Source organism: Paramisgurnus dabryanus, chromosome 21 (genome assembly GCF_030506205.2).
Source record: "Paramisgurnus dabryanus chromosome 21, PD_genome_1.1, whole genome shotgun sequence".
NCBI classification, from domain to species: Eukaryota; Metazoa; Chordata; class Actinopteri; order Cypriniformes; family Cobitidae; genus Paramisgurnus; species Paramisgurnus dabryanus.
The window spans coordinates 860,707-879,128 of NC_133357.1; the positions used below are offsets into that span (position 1 = coordinate 860,707).

At 40.1% G+C, this 18,422-nt stretch overlaps 1 protein-coding gene across 1 annotated transcript in view; it reads right to left on the bottom strand.

Moving 5' to 3' along the window:
• plxna2 (plexin A2) overlaps positions 1–16,571 on the bottom strand; it is a 246,623-nt gene extending 230,052 nt beyond the window's left edge. Inside the window, exon 1 of the mRNA XM_065285403.2 lies at positions 16,105–16,571. The gene's annotated coding sequence lies outside the window, so the exon portion shown is untranslated. The remainder of the gene's footprint in view (positions 1–16,104) is intronic.
• Positions 16,572–18,422: the final 1,851 nt, after the last annotated feature.

Genomic DNA, 18,422 nt, shown 5'->3' on the forward strand with positions numbered 1-18,422 from the left:
TACATTATATAAACTCAGATATTTCTCATCACAATCTTCCAATACGAAATAATCTCGGTGCTATCCACATTTCCTTTATGGCTCCTAAGCAATTTTCTCCTATAAGCAATTTTAGAATTAGATTAATACTTTAATGAAACATAAGTGAGCGTCCTAATTCACTATCCCATCTACAAACAGCAAAATCTGAGCAAGAAAATCTTCCTCTGGAAGAAAAACCTATCAGCAGAAGAGTGTTGAATAGGATATTAGTGAATGTCACTCTGACCTACAACAATTTTGTCTCAAGAAGCGAACACCGAACCAAAGCATAATTTACTGAAGCACCCAAGCAGGTGTGAGAGTCCAAGTTTCATAACAACTGCACCAGATGAAACATGAATAAGCTCACTGCTGAACAATAGGACAGAGGAAGCCAGGATAGCAGCCCAAAGAGCGGCGGAGGAGACGCTAAAAAGCCGTGGGACTTTGATTTCATGCCCTTGGATTCAAAGGCACTGCCCACTGTTGCTGGCTTTCATCTAAACCTTTCCTTCATCCTTTATTAGCAATTCCTCTTTTTTAGATCCTCTTTTTCCGTAAGCATTTAGCAGAGTGGCAGGAGTCCAGAGTAAAGGAGTGGTGCGGTGTCAGGTAGGGTTAAAACATATGCAGGCCTATGGCAGCATATCCATTTTGAGATGCACCAGTGGGACAGTGCGCCCTTTCTGAAGATGCGCAAATGCGAGTATATAGCCCTGGTAAGTGCAGTATTGGCAATCTTGCACTTTTTTACCATTTTATTTCCTAAGGTGAGCATCACTTTTGCTCATATTTAGTGTTGGGGATCTGAACAAATTACAGTATATTCAATTTCAGCATGCAACTTGTTTCACATTTTGCTACGGACTGAAATTATATCTCAAATTGTGTGAAATCTTTTTTCCCAAATAACCTCTCATATGGCAACGGCTTTAAATAGAGAAGTGCATGTTAATTGAGCATACATACTGATATCATCGCACGCCAACTCTTAACCCATCAGCAGAGAGGGAATTAAAATTCAGTGCAGGGATTTACTAAACCCAGCCTGACATGTGAATCGCATAGTAATGGAAAAATACTACTGACTTAGTAGACCAGATCCTTTGACTAGTGTTTAGGTGGCAGCTGTGGCTTTTTAAGGTCTGGAATGGATCGGATCGGTCATGGTCTCAACCTGAATGACCATATCCATCTAAAACGTTTCTATCCTTTCCTTCGAGCAGATTCAGAACAGATGAAATGGTGTTTTTTTTCTGCTCTCACGAATGCAACATAAGCTCTTCGGCCATTAAGTTTGATCAACGACTAATCTGTGTGTGAATGATGATTTAAATTAGCAGCTGTTTCAGCTGGGCAACAGGGAGAAGCTGGACCTGAAGCTATTCGAAGATATACAAGAAAGAGAGGAGAAATGGATGGATACAGGGGAAAAGACATATCTGGCACTAAATGAAAAGAAACCAGCAACTTTGGATTTTTAAATGTTTTGTAATACAGCTTTACAGAAAGTTTTTCGGTGAGACTAGCCTTATACCTTTTGTACCCTTTATCACTGGGATGCTACCTTTTAAAAAGTTCCTAATATGTACCATTAAGGTACAGATAGGTACCTTTGAGGTACTAGTATGTGCCTTTAAGATACCAGCGTGTTCCGAGGTACCAATACCTTTTAGGTACAAAAGTGTACTTTTTGAAAAGATACAGCCCCAGTGACAAAATTTGTACATTACTTTTTTCCGAAAGTGTCGGCGTCTAATCAGTATCTGCAGATAAAAGCAAATTTTCACTCTAGACATCGGCCAATTGTTTAAAAACAGACAATGATCAGGGTAGACTGTATCCTGGCAATTAACTCTTTCTCCGCCATTGACAAGATTATCTCATCAATTAAGAGAAAACACTTCCCTGCCAATGACGAGTATTTCCGGCTTTCCGCAATACCGCTATTATTCACCAGGCATTTCCGGAACTTCTAAAACCCAGAAGTATCGCCCTAGGGCAAGCAGCTGCATGTCCGTTTATGTTTTGAGGATCATTCTGAATCTGATCTCTAACTAAAGTCCTTCAAAAAAATTAAATAATCTCAGCTTTTTGCTCAAAATTTGGTGTTTTTAAAAAAAACACCCATATTTGAGAGGTGATAAAAAGAGAACTTATGAAGGTGGGATGAAACGTTTGTTTGTTTTTTGGTTTGAAAGCTAAAGGGTTCTGTTCTTTCATTTGATATATTGTATGTTTATATATTTAAAGAAGAATTTTTTTTGAAAGGCATTAAACTTTTGTGAAAATCACGAAAAATGCTGGCGCTGGCTGGCAACTTAAAAAAAAAACGCTGGCGTCGAAAAAGTTAAAAGGGGTGGGAAAATGCATCAGTAGCCCTATGAAATCCATTTTATTTTTTAATAATAGTAATAAACTTTATTTTATATAGTGCCTTTAAAAGGTTATTTTCAAAGTGCTTTACAGAGAGGACAAAATTAAAACAAGATCCATATAATAAAAACAACAGAAAAATAAAAACAAGAATTTAATTTTTTTTCAAATTCCGTGTTTCTCAATCTTTCTGGATTCTGCTTTTAATGGTTAAATATAATTTTTGTTATCCAACAGCATGTCTTATCAACTAAAAACATTAAACGAATACAACATAACAACAACTTATTAAAAATGTTATGTAACATTACATATAGGCTGTAAATATACTTTCAAAGCTTTGCCAAGTGCCTACGTGTGCGCGCAAAAGGCGGACGCGGGAAGAAAGTATACTGTATCTCTTTTGTCTGCTGCATCCCAGGCTTTGAAAAAACCTGCTTGTCATTCTTTGCGATGAATGACGAGAAACGAACGTACCTTTTTTACCTCCAACATTACACAAAAGGAAAATGTTTCCGCGCATTTCTGTAATTTTATTTCCAGATTAATGAAACCACGTCAAAAAACTAGCATTTGAAAATGACTGAATCCAAAATTTGCCAAATTCCTTGACATTCCCATTGTACAGTTAATTCTATTTTTATACTTTGATTCCATGATTCCGTCCACATTTTCCGCATTGTGGAAATCATGGGGCCCCATTAGAACTCATGCTGCCATATTATTTGGGCAGGGTCATTGGGCAGGGATCTACACTTACTTTTTGCACTGGTTGCACTGGTGCGGCTAAATTTTTTTCTGATGACAACAAAGTTAAACTCAATTTCTACGATTTTAGGACATAATTTTAAAACATAATTTGAAACAATGAGTAAAAAGCTTAACTATCTGTATCGGTAGATGGTATTCTAAGCAATCAAATATTGGATCGGCACAGAAATGAATGTAAAGGTGCATCCATTCCAAGCCACACTATTAACACAGGAGGTAAGCTGACTAATGTAAATCTATGGCTCACTTCCTATTTATTAGCAGACGTATAAGTTGAGCAGTCAAAACATTTCAAGTCTGGCTTTTAATGTGCAGTAAAGGATGGAAGCTGTCAAGTACATCGAGACAAAAACATAAGAGCATGTGTATGAGCAATGCACTCAATGCCAAGCATGTCAGTGCAAAATCCGACCACAATGTGCATAATCACTGACTGGGTGTGAAGTAAAATCACTAATCCTTGCTTTTTTTGTTGAACATTGTAGTAACAAGCATTTCTGAGTCATCTTAACTGGTTAAGCGAGAGAAATGTTAAACTTCTGTACAGACTCTTGTCAAGACAGGGTGACTTTCCTTGCCTGACCTTATACAGTGGCATGGCAGAACGCCAGCCAGCCATGTGAAACTGTACGACGACTCTTCCGTACTGTGAGAACGGTCACGCCAATGCCGTGCCCCGTCCATCAAACTTCCCCTGAGCGCCACTAATATAATGCCTACTTCCTTATTCCTCCCTTCCCCTTCCTGTCTGACTCACTTGCGGCAGGAACAATCGAGGAGACGCATTCACATTCTTCCCTTGTTTCATTTTCTGTGCTGCCTATGGATGCTGTCAGTATCACAGTTCCCACTGACGTCTAAAAACGCAGAAGACGACTGGAATGTAACAAACAGGATTGTTTACACCACTTGACCAGATTGTTGCAACTTGTTTTCATGCTGACTTTACATCCTATAATGCAAAACAAGATGCATTTATATAATAAAACTAAACTCACATTTGAGAGCATGAAAACACGGAGAAGGAGAATATAGTGACAGGTTCGTGACGAAAGCAAATTGATGGACTGTAACAGCACGTCAAGCACCATCCGTGATCTCTACATTTATTTAATTCATCGTTTATCACAGCAATGATGGATACCGACATCCGCAGTCGCCACTAGATTCTGTTCAGTGTCTGTTCAGATCCGAACAGTGTTAGGAGAGAAAAACATCAAGAAGATCAGGGCTGATAGCAGGTCACGGTATACTGATGGGGTCGTTGGCTGGAGTTACAGACACGATTTATGCTGCATCCTAAGGTGTTTCTCTATGGACCTTATCTAAGTAAAGATCTTTTATTGTTCTGCTGTGAGAGATAGCAGGTAGCAACATGATTTGAAGCGTATTGGCGTGGAAAGCCTGAGGCCAGTCGACTGGCCATGTCCGCGCTTCCAGACACCTTTTGTTTTTACCGATCCGGCCTCAGTGAAGACCTAATTTTCATCCATAACATAAAGAACAGACGGACACACTAAACAGTAAGCATGGAAACATGAGTCTCTCCGGTCATTAATGCAATCACACTGGGCATCCTACAACAATCATTGGGTGACGGATAAACCCGGACAAGGCTTGACAGGAGAGGGCATGCTCGTATCTACATATACGCCACCACACATCTTGTTCAAACACTACTGTCCTCCACCCCACTGAGTAACAAAAGGAAATACAGGGAAACAGGGGTGGGACATCACTTAGGAGGGTTGGAAAGCTGTCTCCTCCAAGCTGTTAATTGTCAGGCTGTTGAAATGAGTACACAAACAAACAATATAACGCGAATACATTTTTAATTCAGATTTTCCCAAGCAATTCTGCTTTCCTGCACACTTGGCCGAATTCTTTAACAAAGCCTTAAACTGACAGATCGGTTCTAACAATGGCCAAAGCTAATGAAATATTTATGGCCCGCAGGAATAACAGCCCTGCCGTCATGCGAATGTTACATAACGGGAGTATTTCCAAAACAACTGATGTGGGGTCAATAGAATGAACAGATGAGGTGGGTGGTTTAGCAAGATTCACCTCTGAACCTTCATTCGGAGCAAACAGCATCGTATTAAACCTAGCTGAGGGTTAGAAACTTAATTGCAAATGTTTTCACAAACAGATAAGATGCCTCGGGTCAGAGCCAAAAACTCAATAAACAATTCAATCTAAAAGCCTCAAGAGCTTTCGGTAATGAGAACGTTTCTGGAACATGTTCTTTAACTTTCTAAATAAGTCGCTTAAAGCCTAAATAAAATGGCTTACACAACCCACAATTTTAATTATGTAATGTAAAGGTTTTTTCAATAAAGCAATAAAAACATATTAGGCGACAATAATGTCACTCTTGCAACTGTCTTATTGTAGCAATATAGAGATTTACCAATCGACCATCCAGAGACCGGAAATGGACGATTTTGCGTATGATCGGCCGAACCGGTACCCGGCAGTCATCTTCACAACATTCCGATTCCGAGCCGGTCCTTTTGTTGCCAGTGGCGCAACCAATAACGTCACAGCCACACACGCTCTCGCAGTGAAAGCAGCACACGACCGTTATCCAACAGCAGTTTTCATTTAATTCCGCACCTGGAGACGTAGTCTGTTTTACAAAAGGCCGAGACTCAGAAAGCCATATGAACATAACATCTTGACTGAGTCATCTAGTTTCATCTATTTTGAGATCTGTTCAAATGAAAAAGATTTAATTTAATGCAGTTTGGGTGAAAGTGCAATGTTTAAAAATTTATTTTATGATAAAAAGAAAGCTTTTAATTAAAGAAAAGTATATGTTTCTATACTATAAGCTAAAAGAAAACCGGAATCCGTACAGGCAGGTATATCGGAAATCGGTCAAGAAAATTGCAATCGGTCTCTACTTTATATTTGATCATTCTTGTGCATTTTTTACTGCACATTTTGAGGCAACTAAAAGTTTTTGGTTGCAACTTGCTTTTAAAGGGGATGAGAGCTGAGACTCTCATTGGTTTATTGCACGTTACGAACCAAAACACACCCATTACTCATTGTGAAAATAGGAACAACCCTTTTAGGCCGTGCGCTTGGCGCATAAACCATTTTTCCAGTCCATAAATTAGCAAAAGTGGGTTCAGACACGCCCGTTTAGACCGTGTCTATAGACGTGTAAAACCATATTTTTGCGGATTGTTTTTACTTTCATTGTTTTTACTAGTTTGCCTGCCCATTTAGTCTTAATAATTAATGGAACCTAAACGAACTTGGCTTGCTGTTCTCGAAGGCAGCTCGAATCTTGGTCGGGCTCGAGACCCAATTCCAAGTAACAGAAGAGAAGAAAAAGGCAGTGAAGGAGGAGAGATGCCAGAAGAATTGCGGCTGGGCGCAGAATCACGGAGACTCACGTTTACCATGATTAATGATGATTGACAAGTTTAGGTTCCTTGCAAACCTATGTTAAAAGTGTAGCCGTTAAAATATTATTAGCCTAATAGTTTATTTTGATCATGGTGCTACGATCGATGGATAATTCTTAAGTTGTTTTAAAGAAGAATAAAATAATTACTTTTCAGTCATTTGCGCTGTCACACATTTGAACGTCTCCGCATATGTACATCATTGCGACGTACATTTGCAAATGATTCATGAAGTCATACCTCCGCAATTTGTGTTTTAGAAGTAGTGTATGCTCAAATGTGATCACTGATGCGCTGGTAGAGAGAGAGAGGCGGAGAAAAAGAGAGAGAGCGCGGCTCTGTTCAAAAGTGGAAATGATTGAGGTTATTAAGTCGGTTCTTACAGTACAAAATACCCGATTAATCTATTACGTGGCTATTATACACATTTTTTCGGGACGTTCTTGCGACCCGGTGGCAACTTGTCCACGACCCAGCACTGGGTCGCGACCCGGTGGTTGGGGACCTCTGCAAACAATGCATTTAAATCGTTAAAAAGCTACCACATTTGATGGAAAAAGTCTGTTTTTAGGACAAAAAATTAAGACAACAGATTAATAATCCCTAAAAAGACCCAGGGATTTATGTTTTAGGAAAATAAGTCAAGGATTGCTAAAAAAAGGTCAGAGCGACCAATAAGCTTGTTATATATGTGATATGGTTAATTTAAAATATCCGGAAAAGGCTGATCTGAGATCAGTGTAAAGGCACAGTGCTGAGTAAACCTCCATTACATCACAGTAACATCACAGAGTGTCACAGATTTCACGCTTTCACTTCTTGTATGGCAGGCGTTAAACAATATTACCCAGAATACTACACAGCTCGCTCTCTCTCTACCTTTCTCTCTCTCTCTCTCTCTCTCTCTCTCTCTCTCTCTCTCCAACCCCCATTGGCAGGCAGTAGCTTCAGCCCAGTCATATTTAATCAACATCTTGAAGGACAACATAGGAATCTGCCGTTCCACGTTTAAAGTCTCTGTACTGTCACTCTCGGGATAATTTTCTTAGATAACCCAATTCAAACGTCCCTTTCCTAAAAGCGTGGTTGACCTACATTGCTGATGATCTGTGAATTATACATAACGTAATCTTTTGATTATTTATTTCCTGTGGTGTAATTCAAGAGCCGAGCGCTTACGTTGGCAATTTACAAACGCAAACACGGAAAGCTGAAGGCAGATGATGATGTTGCGGTTTGATACCGCAGCCTTTAAAGCGTAATATCTCCTTTGGTGTCTTTATGTAGCTTAACTGTAACATCTACTAAAAGTTATGAGAAACATTTAGCAAATATGACACAGGAGCATTGAATGTATAACATAAAGAAATATTTGATGGGAAAGGCGACTAGGCAAGCTAGGAAAGGAAGCGATTGTTCATTGTTATGATCCTGGGCAGATTTTTACGGTGTATGCTCAAACAATTGAGCTTCCCCCCCAAAGGTCAGATTTGAAGACTGATCAATAGCGAAAGCACCCGGTGACCTTGATGTTTTTAAATGGCTCAATATTTTGCAGTTTCACTGTGACTGTCAGCCTTGAAGGACATGCTAATAAATGATAAGATAGCTAACGCTATATTAAACACACTGATATGATTCTAGCACACAATATATTATTGCTTCTACTATTTCAGAGGAATGCATTTGAAGATATATAACAACAGAATTGAACGTGCTTGCAACCCTAAGCCAAAGTAAAGACTGCACAGAACGCAGAGTACATGGGAGGACTTGAGACCTCTCCGTCCGGAATACTTTAAGCATTCCGAGACAATCCTTCCGCATGACCCATGTTCCTATTCTAAGTACAGCTACTTCTTGTTTTCAAAGGACCATGTCCAAAACTCCTGGCTAGGCCCTGAGCTAGGCCTGAGTGAATGTGCTTGCCCAAAAATGGGATGGGACTTTCAAGACCGGACGTGTGATATTCCTAACTTTCATCGGTTATCATCCACACGTTGAGTTTGTTTGGCACGTGCTATTGAAAGTGTTTATCGTCTCACCCTCTCTCGAACCATCTCTCGCTCTCTTCTGAAAAGCCCCCTATCAAGTTCAGGAATGAATTTGGAAGTCTTATCAGACCTCTTTTCCCAGCTGAGGCAGAGAGGATGTGTTGAGGCGTCTGCCTCCTGACAGGAAAGAGGAGCTATCTTTGCTGATAAGGCCATGGCTGACTTGTAACAAATTGTAACAATGCGGACAGAATGGATGCAGGTGGTTACACGTCAGCGTGCATGCAAAAGCCTGCAGACAAATCCCAGTCTGGAAAAAGAGGTTAAAAGCAATTACTTTTCCACAATAAAGGAATGATGCCCCTCAAAGCAGAACTGACCAGACGTAAACAGTGTGATTTGAATGCGGCCCACTCCAGAATCAAGCAAATGTACAACATTGAAGAATCAGAAATAGACAACGTTTTATAAGGGCCACAGCTCCTTACAAGTCATATATGTTTGCATGACAAAAACATATTACTAGCGAGGTAAATTGCTGCAATATGTTGTATGTCTGTTGCATAATGGGATACCTGCCACTGTCAGAAAAACATGGTCAAAATATGTACCCCAGCTGTCAATGGGGCGGTACCCTGTCAAAAAGTAGCTTTGGATCTACAGAGAGCATTTTAGTACCTCAAAGGTACATACACCACACCAAATGTCTATATATATATCTGTACCCAGGGCTTGACATTAACTCCCACCAACCCGCCAAATGTGGGTAGATTTCGGCTGTGGCGGGTAAGACAGCCAATCCCACTAGCCACTTTGGCAGGTTGAATTTTTTATTGTGGTTTTCTTAGAAGTTATGCGAAATGGCAAACAATGCTTAATACGACACTGGGAAACTACAACTCCTGTGAGCACTCCCTGCATCCAGCGCAACGTAGGCAGGCCTACAGTAGGGGGTTGAGTTTTTTTTAATGCACCTCTATGATCTGCATTTAAATCAAAGAGCTGAACCAAAACTTCTTGTTGTGATGACACGTGTCTTCACTACTAACTCTTAGGGCATTGTTTATGCCTCTTTTTCACACAGAATGCTTTCCGTAAATGTGATATGAATGTTATCCTTTGCGAGAGCAAATCCCAGAACATTTAAGAGACGTGTTTGTGTTCACACAGAAGCCTCTCTGCCAATTTAAGGAAGTTTTCTGGGACCAAAGTGCTGTGTGAATGGGGCATATTATCTAAAGTGTCTGCATGCAGCTTATGCGGGTCATTTTTGAGGACGTTTTTCTATAACTCAAACTAAGGCTTTTTAAAGAAATCTAGATTTAGTGCTAGCATATCTGTTGCGGTGTCTTCACTAAAGGTTTAGCAAACACTAAGTGAGGGGTTGTGGTTAAGGGTGGAAAATCATTAGTGGTTTGTGGAAACACAAAAGCCTTGCGCAAGCATTCCAGCCCTCGTAGATGCATAAAATCAGCATTTTCTTGCTTACATACCTCATGTCGACCTACAGCCAGTATAAAGTGACAAACATACAGTCTATGCTTATTAAGACATACATCTTCCTTATAGATTATTACTGTTATCAGTAAAACGGGTATTCTTTACATACTGTGAAATATAGTGTGGCATTTGGCATAGAGGATTACATAGAGAGAGAATTATAGAGTCTTACAGAATGATGAGACCTGTTGTGCATAAGCCGCTAATGTGTTTCGAGCTCAAGGCAGATTGAGCCATTGAAGAATGGCTGACGGATTCTGTCCTATAGAAGTGTGTCATGAAGGCAATTCCATTAACATCTTAATAAAAGCGGCCCGGGCCCTAGAGAGCCTTGAGACTCTGACTAGCGCTTTCAGTCAATGGCTCGAGATGAAACAGTAGGGCGACACGGCGCAGGAACTTTGTGGCGGCGTTTGTTAAAGACCGTTATTCTTCCCAGAGGACGGGCCTCTGAGTTTGTAAGCTCTCCATCATGGTCCGCTAGCTCCATACGCACTACTGTTTTCATTTACTGTCCTTACTCCCATCTGCTGGGTCAAAGATCTAACAAAAGCTTTTGTTTTGGCAAGCTGGCGACGGCTGTAAGGGGAGTGCTGGGCTTAACGGTGGAGACATCGTATGACTGGGCACATGGCAAAATGTGTGGGTACCTCTCTGCTTCTTTTTCGTACACCCCCTCTCTTTCTCACACACACAAACTCTTTCTCTGCCACTCAAATGCTTTCTTTACTTCTGAATTCCCAAACTCTCAAGAGGCAAAACTCCAGCTCCTACAGACAAAACTAAGCATTAACCCTTTGACAGATACGGCCCACAAATCCCCCACAGCCAACCCGAACAGCTGAATTAACTCACTGGCAGACAGGCTACAAAAAAGGCATCTTAAACAGTAGCATGCTGATGGTGTCCTCACCACATCTCCCTAAAACACTTATTCTTTATGCCTGAAAAGTAGCAGAGAGTCGGAAGGTCTACAGATGAAATTGGAAGCAAGATTGATCTTTACAGTATTTTTAGTTTTTTGTGCCACACTTGGGCTCAACAAGCTACTAAGAAAATACTAGGAAATGGCAACATTAACAACAATGTATTAGATATTTCTCCTAAAACAAGTAGATAATATAGCAGAGCTTAGATTATTTGATGATAAATATGTAAGCATGATAATCTTTTATGCTGTTTTAAGATGTTTACATTTACTTTGCAATCTTAGACCGAAAGCGTCCAGGCCAGGATTTCGGGTGCGTCCTCCAAAATCCTGGTACGTATGGTCAACCTAATTTCTTCTCCATTTAATCTTACTATTACCTAAGACGCTGTTTACACCGGATTTGCGTTTTGGTTGATCGGATCACAATTGGACGATGCTAAAGACAGATGCAAACAGGGTGTAAAACGTTTTGAGCTCGCCCACATTCAGAGGTAGTCGAAAACGCATTCCACCGGATTGTTTTTGAGGTATAGACGCGCATGTGGTCAAATGTGTTCGAGCAGCCACAAAAGACCGCCTATTCTCCACCTATTGATCTAATGTCAAGTACTTAGCACAATGTTTTTTCATTGGACATGACTTCTAGCGCGAACCCACGGTGCTGCTCTCAGCTTCTTTCATTTGTTCCATTTTGCAAGCATTTGAAAGTTGCGCAACCTTACTTCATAAATTGCTCCGAAATATCAGAGAAAGCTCTGTTTACTAACAAGACAAGCACCGGACACTGACATTACATTAGTTTGCGTCATTTTAAACCCATATTTTTCCCTTGCTAAAAAACAATGTTATTTTGTGTATTTGGTATAATACAAGTGTTTGTGTGGTTTATGGTTAAAACACATTATTTTCCACAAACTGTATATTTTTGTAGCTCCAGATTTCCCTCTCTTCCTGATACGCACTGATTCATGTACAAAACTCATCGATTTAAAACCACTGTGTCCCTGATTGGCCAGCTAATCTGTATGTTGCGATTGGCCTGAATACCTCTGACGTCAACCGGAAATGTGACGCCCCTTACCATGTTTGAAAGAGTCGCTCACAATGCAATGCTAACAGGAGTTAACTTACAGGCTGTGAGTCCAAGTGGGAGAAATTATGATAATGTCGGTCTTGTCTACATCAACAATCCCAGGGAAGTAAACTGTTGCATACAATCCGTGTGATTGTAATAGTCCAAGAAAAGAGATTCACGTTGGAAACGATAACTCGGGTCATCGTTTACTTTTGGGGTTTGTACCTTTTGCATATCGTTAACATGTACTTATACACACTTACACAACAAAAAGAAATTTAAAAATGTGAATCAGACAATAGGTGCTCTTTAATACAGATATAAACAGCCTCTAAGAGAAAAGAGAATCAACAAAAAAATTATTTTTTGGTTCCGGAGAACGCTCCTATCAACAGACATGCTTTGGTTGTACAATTGACCTCCGTGTGATTGGCTGAAAGTTGCACATGCATTCACACCCACAATTCTCCGTGACCAATCTGGACATTGGCACCTTCCAGCCGAGAGTCTGTCTACCAACTGTTCAAGAGTAATTAACTGCAGCACAAAACACAGGCCTAATTACAGAGTCACCCAACACCGGGTCACCGTATCAACTGCATGTCTAATGCGGCAACACTGAAGACAAATTAACACGCCAGGTTGTTTACAACCTTTCTCCGCTGATAAGCATGTTCAGATATAGACAAAGATGCTGGCAACTTACTGTCTATTAGCCTTTATGCAGAGTGAATCCACGTCCCTTGATACCCAGCTTTCGAATTTCCCCTGGTCAATGTCACGTGGTAATTTTTATCACCATCACATCTGGCTCCACTTGGATACGCACGGCTGTACGCACATGTTTGCACGCTAACACAGACAGACTAGAGTAGAGATGTTTTTCGTGAGAGAGCAAAGCGTGAAGGGTCAAGAGTGATTGCGATCTTTGTTGTGACGGATGGCAGGCAGCCCTGGATAAACAGCCGAACGAGGGGTGCAAAATGAGTGCGCTAAAACAAATACACAGAGGATACACATACGTTTACATGAGGCGGCATAAAGGAAGCAGATAAACTCACTCTATGTTAACCCATTCTGCAGGGCATAAGTGTGTTTGTCTGTCTGTATAAGCAGTTGGAGGACGGTGGACAGCCTTCCACTGCAAGCACAGCCCCCCGAATGCATCTGTACTGTTGTTCACTCATTAAGAAATAGGTCAAGGATTCCGCTTGCATGCGTCGCAACTTGTCAAAATCTCTTACGTTAAATAGGAGCAAGCCTGTGTGCCACCATGATAATGGAGCAGAGAAGTGTAGTGTGTAGTGCACAGCATGCAAATAAAGCAAAAACATTTATAACCCACCCACCTCTGCTAGCGTGTTATAAAGCTTTGCTTTGATCGTATTCATCAATAGGTGGCGTTACTGAGCCACGTGGACGTGCATGGTCAGCTGAGGATCCTTTGGCACGATTGGGATTATCATTCAGCATTCATTCCCGTGTTTAGCTGCCTCAGCGGTTAAAGCTACCCGGAGAAAGACTGGCTCTTCGGCAAACAGGAGCTGACTGGTGGACAATGGTAGAGATGACTGATCAGATAGCAAATACTTTAAGACCTTTATACTGCCTTTTTACTGCAGCGAGTCACTTCGGACAAGACCGATAGGGTAATCTGACCGACCCCAAAGCCGAGCCAAGAAGATACAACCACATTGGCTCCTAAACTAACACATTCAAGCGGGAATTTAACTGGGGCAAGCAGGATAAGCACTCAGCATGGGTCTCTTGTGGCTTCCCCTATTGAGATTCAAACCTCAGCAGTCCTTCGTACACATCTATACTAGTAAAGAAAAAACAACAAAACCTCATTTAAGTACATAATCCCCTCCAATTACCCTTCAGGAAGCGTTTAGTGCACCTGACTGACATATAATCAAATCAATAGCACGGGAATGTTAGAAAAAGTGAGGCTTTTTGATAAACAGCCCAAACCTAGAAGAACTGAGAGTGCTCATGCTGTGAAGGAAGGAAAAGACACTCGTGGTTTCACTTTATAATTCAAATCAAACCACACGGAGCCGGGGCGGTGAGGGAAGGTATAGGGAGCATGTAAAGATGATGGGTGCGCACGCATTAGAGACTTGTCTTTTCGGCTTTGTGTTAACCTTATTGATTAAAAAGCCTGTGATCAAGAGATGCTCTACAGCTTTCCCTGTCTCTCAGCGCCTCATCAAAGAGAACAAGCTACAAAGCCGGGAGTGAGCGGGATAACCCATACAGAATGCAATCATGCACATGGAGATGTTTTGAGGAAAAGCAATGCTTAATGCTTGCAAAAGTTTAGACAAACTGCATTAACGGATGGTCAGAAGTTTCAGAAACGATGACAGTACGGTACCCTCTTAAAGGGATAGTTCACCCAAAAATGAAAATTCTGTCATCATTTACTCTTTTCCACTCTCTTCAAACTTGTATAAATTCCTTTGCTCTGATTAAGATGAAGGAAGATATTTTCAAGGAATGTTTGCAGCGATGTCGTAGAAGAAATGTTCAGTCGCCGGTTGCCAAAACAGCTTGACCAAACATATTCTTGTGAAAAAACTCTTATAAGATGACTTAACATGCTATATAAATATGTTGATGGCTCAGAAAAAATAATAGTCAATAACTTGAAAGGGAAAATTAACGAATTGTGTTTCTGTAGCTCAATTGGTAAAGCATTGCATAACTGTCCTGGGTTCAAACCTGAGGAAACACACATTATGCCACAAATATCCCACACAACTGATTAATCTTCAATGTGAAATAAAGTTTGGATATAATTTTCCTCACAACTGATTTAAGTTGTTCGTCCTTCAGTAGTAAAGCACTTTCAATTATTGAATGAGAGTCGTTTTAATCCTGCTGTCTCAGGTCAAACCGCTGTTTCGCTCCAAAACCGAGATAAAGAGAGAAGAGAGGAGGTCACGCTTTAGATGAAATCACCTCATCCTGACAGAAAGCGCCATTTCATTGCGTTAGTCAGACCGATTAATATCATCCCTGTCCTTTATAGCAGATGCCAGTGATTCTCATGCAAATGCCTGCTCGTTTTCTACTTAAAGACACATTTATTTTCTTTAGTGCCCGTGTCAGAGCCGTGCGTGTGAGGAAAATGAAGATTTGCGAGTGCATCTGCTGTGGTCCAGATGAAAGAGCAAAGTTTGAGGTAGGATAGTTTAAATTATGACCAGAGGCAACCATGTATCCTTTTCATATTCTTAAAGTGTATCAATCGCTTTGACGGCTTCGCGCGAAACCGCGTAACATGTGTCGAGGTTACGGTCGTACATCACGGAGGTCATGTCTATTTAAAAAGGACAGAAAGGTGGATGGTTTCCACGCATGGGTCTTACAAGGGCAGCAGGATAGACGCAAGGTGTGATGGAGGTATGAGTAATTAACTTTAAGTGTAAATTAGCATCAATAAAATAAAGTTTAATGTTGTGGAAGCGCATATAAATGATGTGACAGTAGCCTGTATAGACCAAAACCCCACTGTTCCCGCCGCTATCAGAGATGTGCGCGATATGCTTGAATGTTATAGAGCTCAAAATTGATGAAAAATACATCTAAAAACATATATAGATAGTTATATGCATTCATAATTGATTCAAACCCTTAAATTTATGTAGGAGAAATCGCCTACAAGTGATATCTGGAGGGCAAAATACAAATTCAAACTATCTTGTAGATGAAGGTCGAAAAGACAAGGCAGAATCATTATCGATGATGGTTTGAATAATATAAAGTTGAAGCATTTTAACACTACATATTTTTTAAGTAAAAATATACAAAATGCTTCAAAATAAACCATGTGATCCAAATAAAATTGCTAGCAAATCACAACTTCTTTCAATTTACAATATACAATTGGATCTTCATGCTTTCCTCTAACACAGTACACGAAACGCATTAGTATTCCTAACCACATCTCGCACGTAAAGCATCTCTGCGTTGAAATGCATTCACAAAACATCTTTTTCCACTCACCTATAATCCAAGAGAAAACAGAAGACGATATGCAAATGCTCTAATAAAACAGATGCTGCGTTCAGATCAGTTCTGATAGATAGATCCACATCGGAATGAATGAATGCTGCGGAGTCGTCCTGTAAAGGTTCAAAGGTATCTACGGTAATTTCTCAATTCCTCGAAGATGTCTTGAGGGGTGCGTGCGAGGCGACGACTGACGCTCGGTTTGGGTAACTGATCTATGCACCAAAAACCAACGCTTTCTGTCTATGCTGCTGCTGCTGCTGCGCGCGCTGGAGGATGGTCATTCACGAGCGCGTGGCACACATTCCCTCAGTCCCGTGACACTGACAGCGGCTTGACATCACGCCTTTTCATCGGTAGCTCCGTTATAGCGTCGTGAACGCGCTCGTTCCTCTCCTCCGGAGGTTTTACGCTAGACTGGCACGCTCACCGGAGCCCGGTCGCGTTACAGTACCGCCGCGTTTAAAGCCAACCCCCTGTGTTAGCGCTCAGACACCACCGGCTTTATTTGCATGTCGCATGTTTTAACTGTTTCATGCACTGAACGCTGGTCATATACAAAATGCACGTACGAGGTGATTAAAAATCTGATTTGTGTATTTGCAACAAATAAATAAATAAATATATATTATATAGAGCTATATAGTGCAGTGTAAGTCTTTGATGCTGTGGTAGGCTTATATAGACAGGGTGGATGCTGAATAATAGAAATGACGTTTACCTTTCGTACATTACGCATTTGGCAGAAGCTTTTATCCATAGAGTGCATATACATTTTTGTGAAGTGTTTGTCTATCTGTCTGCCTAGGCATCCATCTAGGGCCAATTTACAGCTGACTATATCAAAATACAGTTGTCAGTACACTAAGTCACACTATGAATGTGTATTCATTTATAAAATGTACACCACTTTTATAAAAAATACACAAAATCCTAATAAACAAAGAGAATTGTGGAGCACATTTACCATTAAACTTCTCATAAATGTAATCTATATAATAATTCAACAATTATTTATTTGACAACATTAATATTTAGTTATTGACATTTTTATATCAATAAATATTTTATGGTGGAACAAGGCTTGATATTTACTGACAATATGCAAAGTTTATTTACAAGTTTAAAAGCTGTTGATCTATAATAGCATTTTTCTTTCCCAAGCAGTTGTGATGCTGGTTCAAGTGGTAATTTTGCTAGACAGTGCCATCTTTAGACAGATGTATGTAATTACCACCACTAACCCAACAGGGACATTGGTAACCTTTCAAACAAGGTACACACAGATCTGAAAGGGGAAACAAATCTGTATATTTAATTTATGTACTGTATTATTAAAAAACAACATGTGAATATTTTTTATTAATAAATAATTTAGCCAGAATTTAAGTGGTCTTTGATCATTTATATTTTTTTGTAAAATAGCAGACTAATTTATGAAAAAATATGAATAAAATGAACAAATACAATATAATATCAAATTTTTGCATTTTACAATTTTTATTTTATTTTTTAGACTTATTTCTTAGTGTTTAATAATACTATGCCAATACAATCTTAAACCATTCCTGAAAAAAGATCAAGAACAGAGACAGCCCAAGCTGTCACTGGGGCAATGCCCTTTAAAAAGGTCTTTATATGTACCATTTAGGTACAGATATGTACTATATACATTTTGTACCAATATGTACCTTTTGAAGTACTAATAAATATGCACTCTTTGGTACCAATATGAGGTAGTAATATAAACTCAAGGTGCAAATGTGTATTGTTTGAAAGGGTACTGCCCCAGTGGGACCATATTTTGACAATTTTTCACAAGAAGTATTACCACACAATTGGTGCTCAATAGGCTTTATGCCCAGCTGCACTACTTCCTGAACTTCAGCCAGCTCCTTGTTTCCTGTCTGCCACAAACTGATTAATCCAGGTGTGCCTGACCTCAGTAGTCACAACAACAATAATCAGACACACCTGGATTAATCAGTTTGTCCAATAATGGAAGACAGGAAACAGGGAGCTGGCTGAAGTTCAGGAAGTAGTGCAGCTGGGCATAAAGCCTATTCAACGTGCCATATTTGCCCTGAATTTTGCTTTGTAATAATCTGTGCTGCTACAGGGGGTATCCTCAATCGCACCTCCCATATCAGTTTTAGGCTGAAAGTCGTTTTATCTGACATAAAACATTTGCAAGCATCATAACTTCGTGTTATACAACCAACAAATGATATTTGGCTGTCAGAGCAAATTAGGGATTCGTAAGTCATTAACAGCGTCTCTCTGCAGTAAATGGAATATTGCATCATCAATTC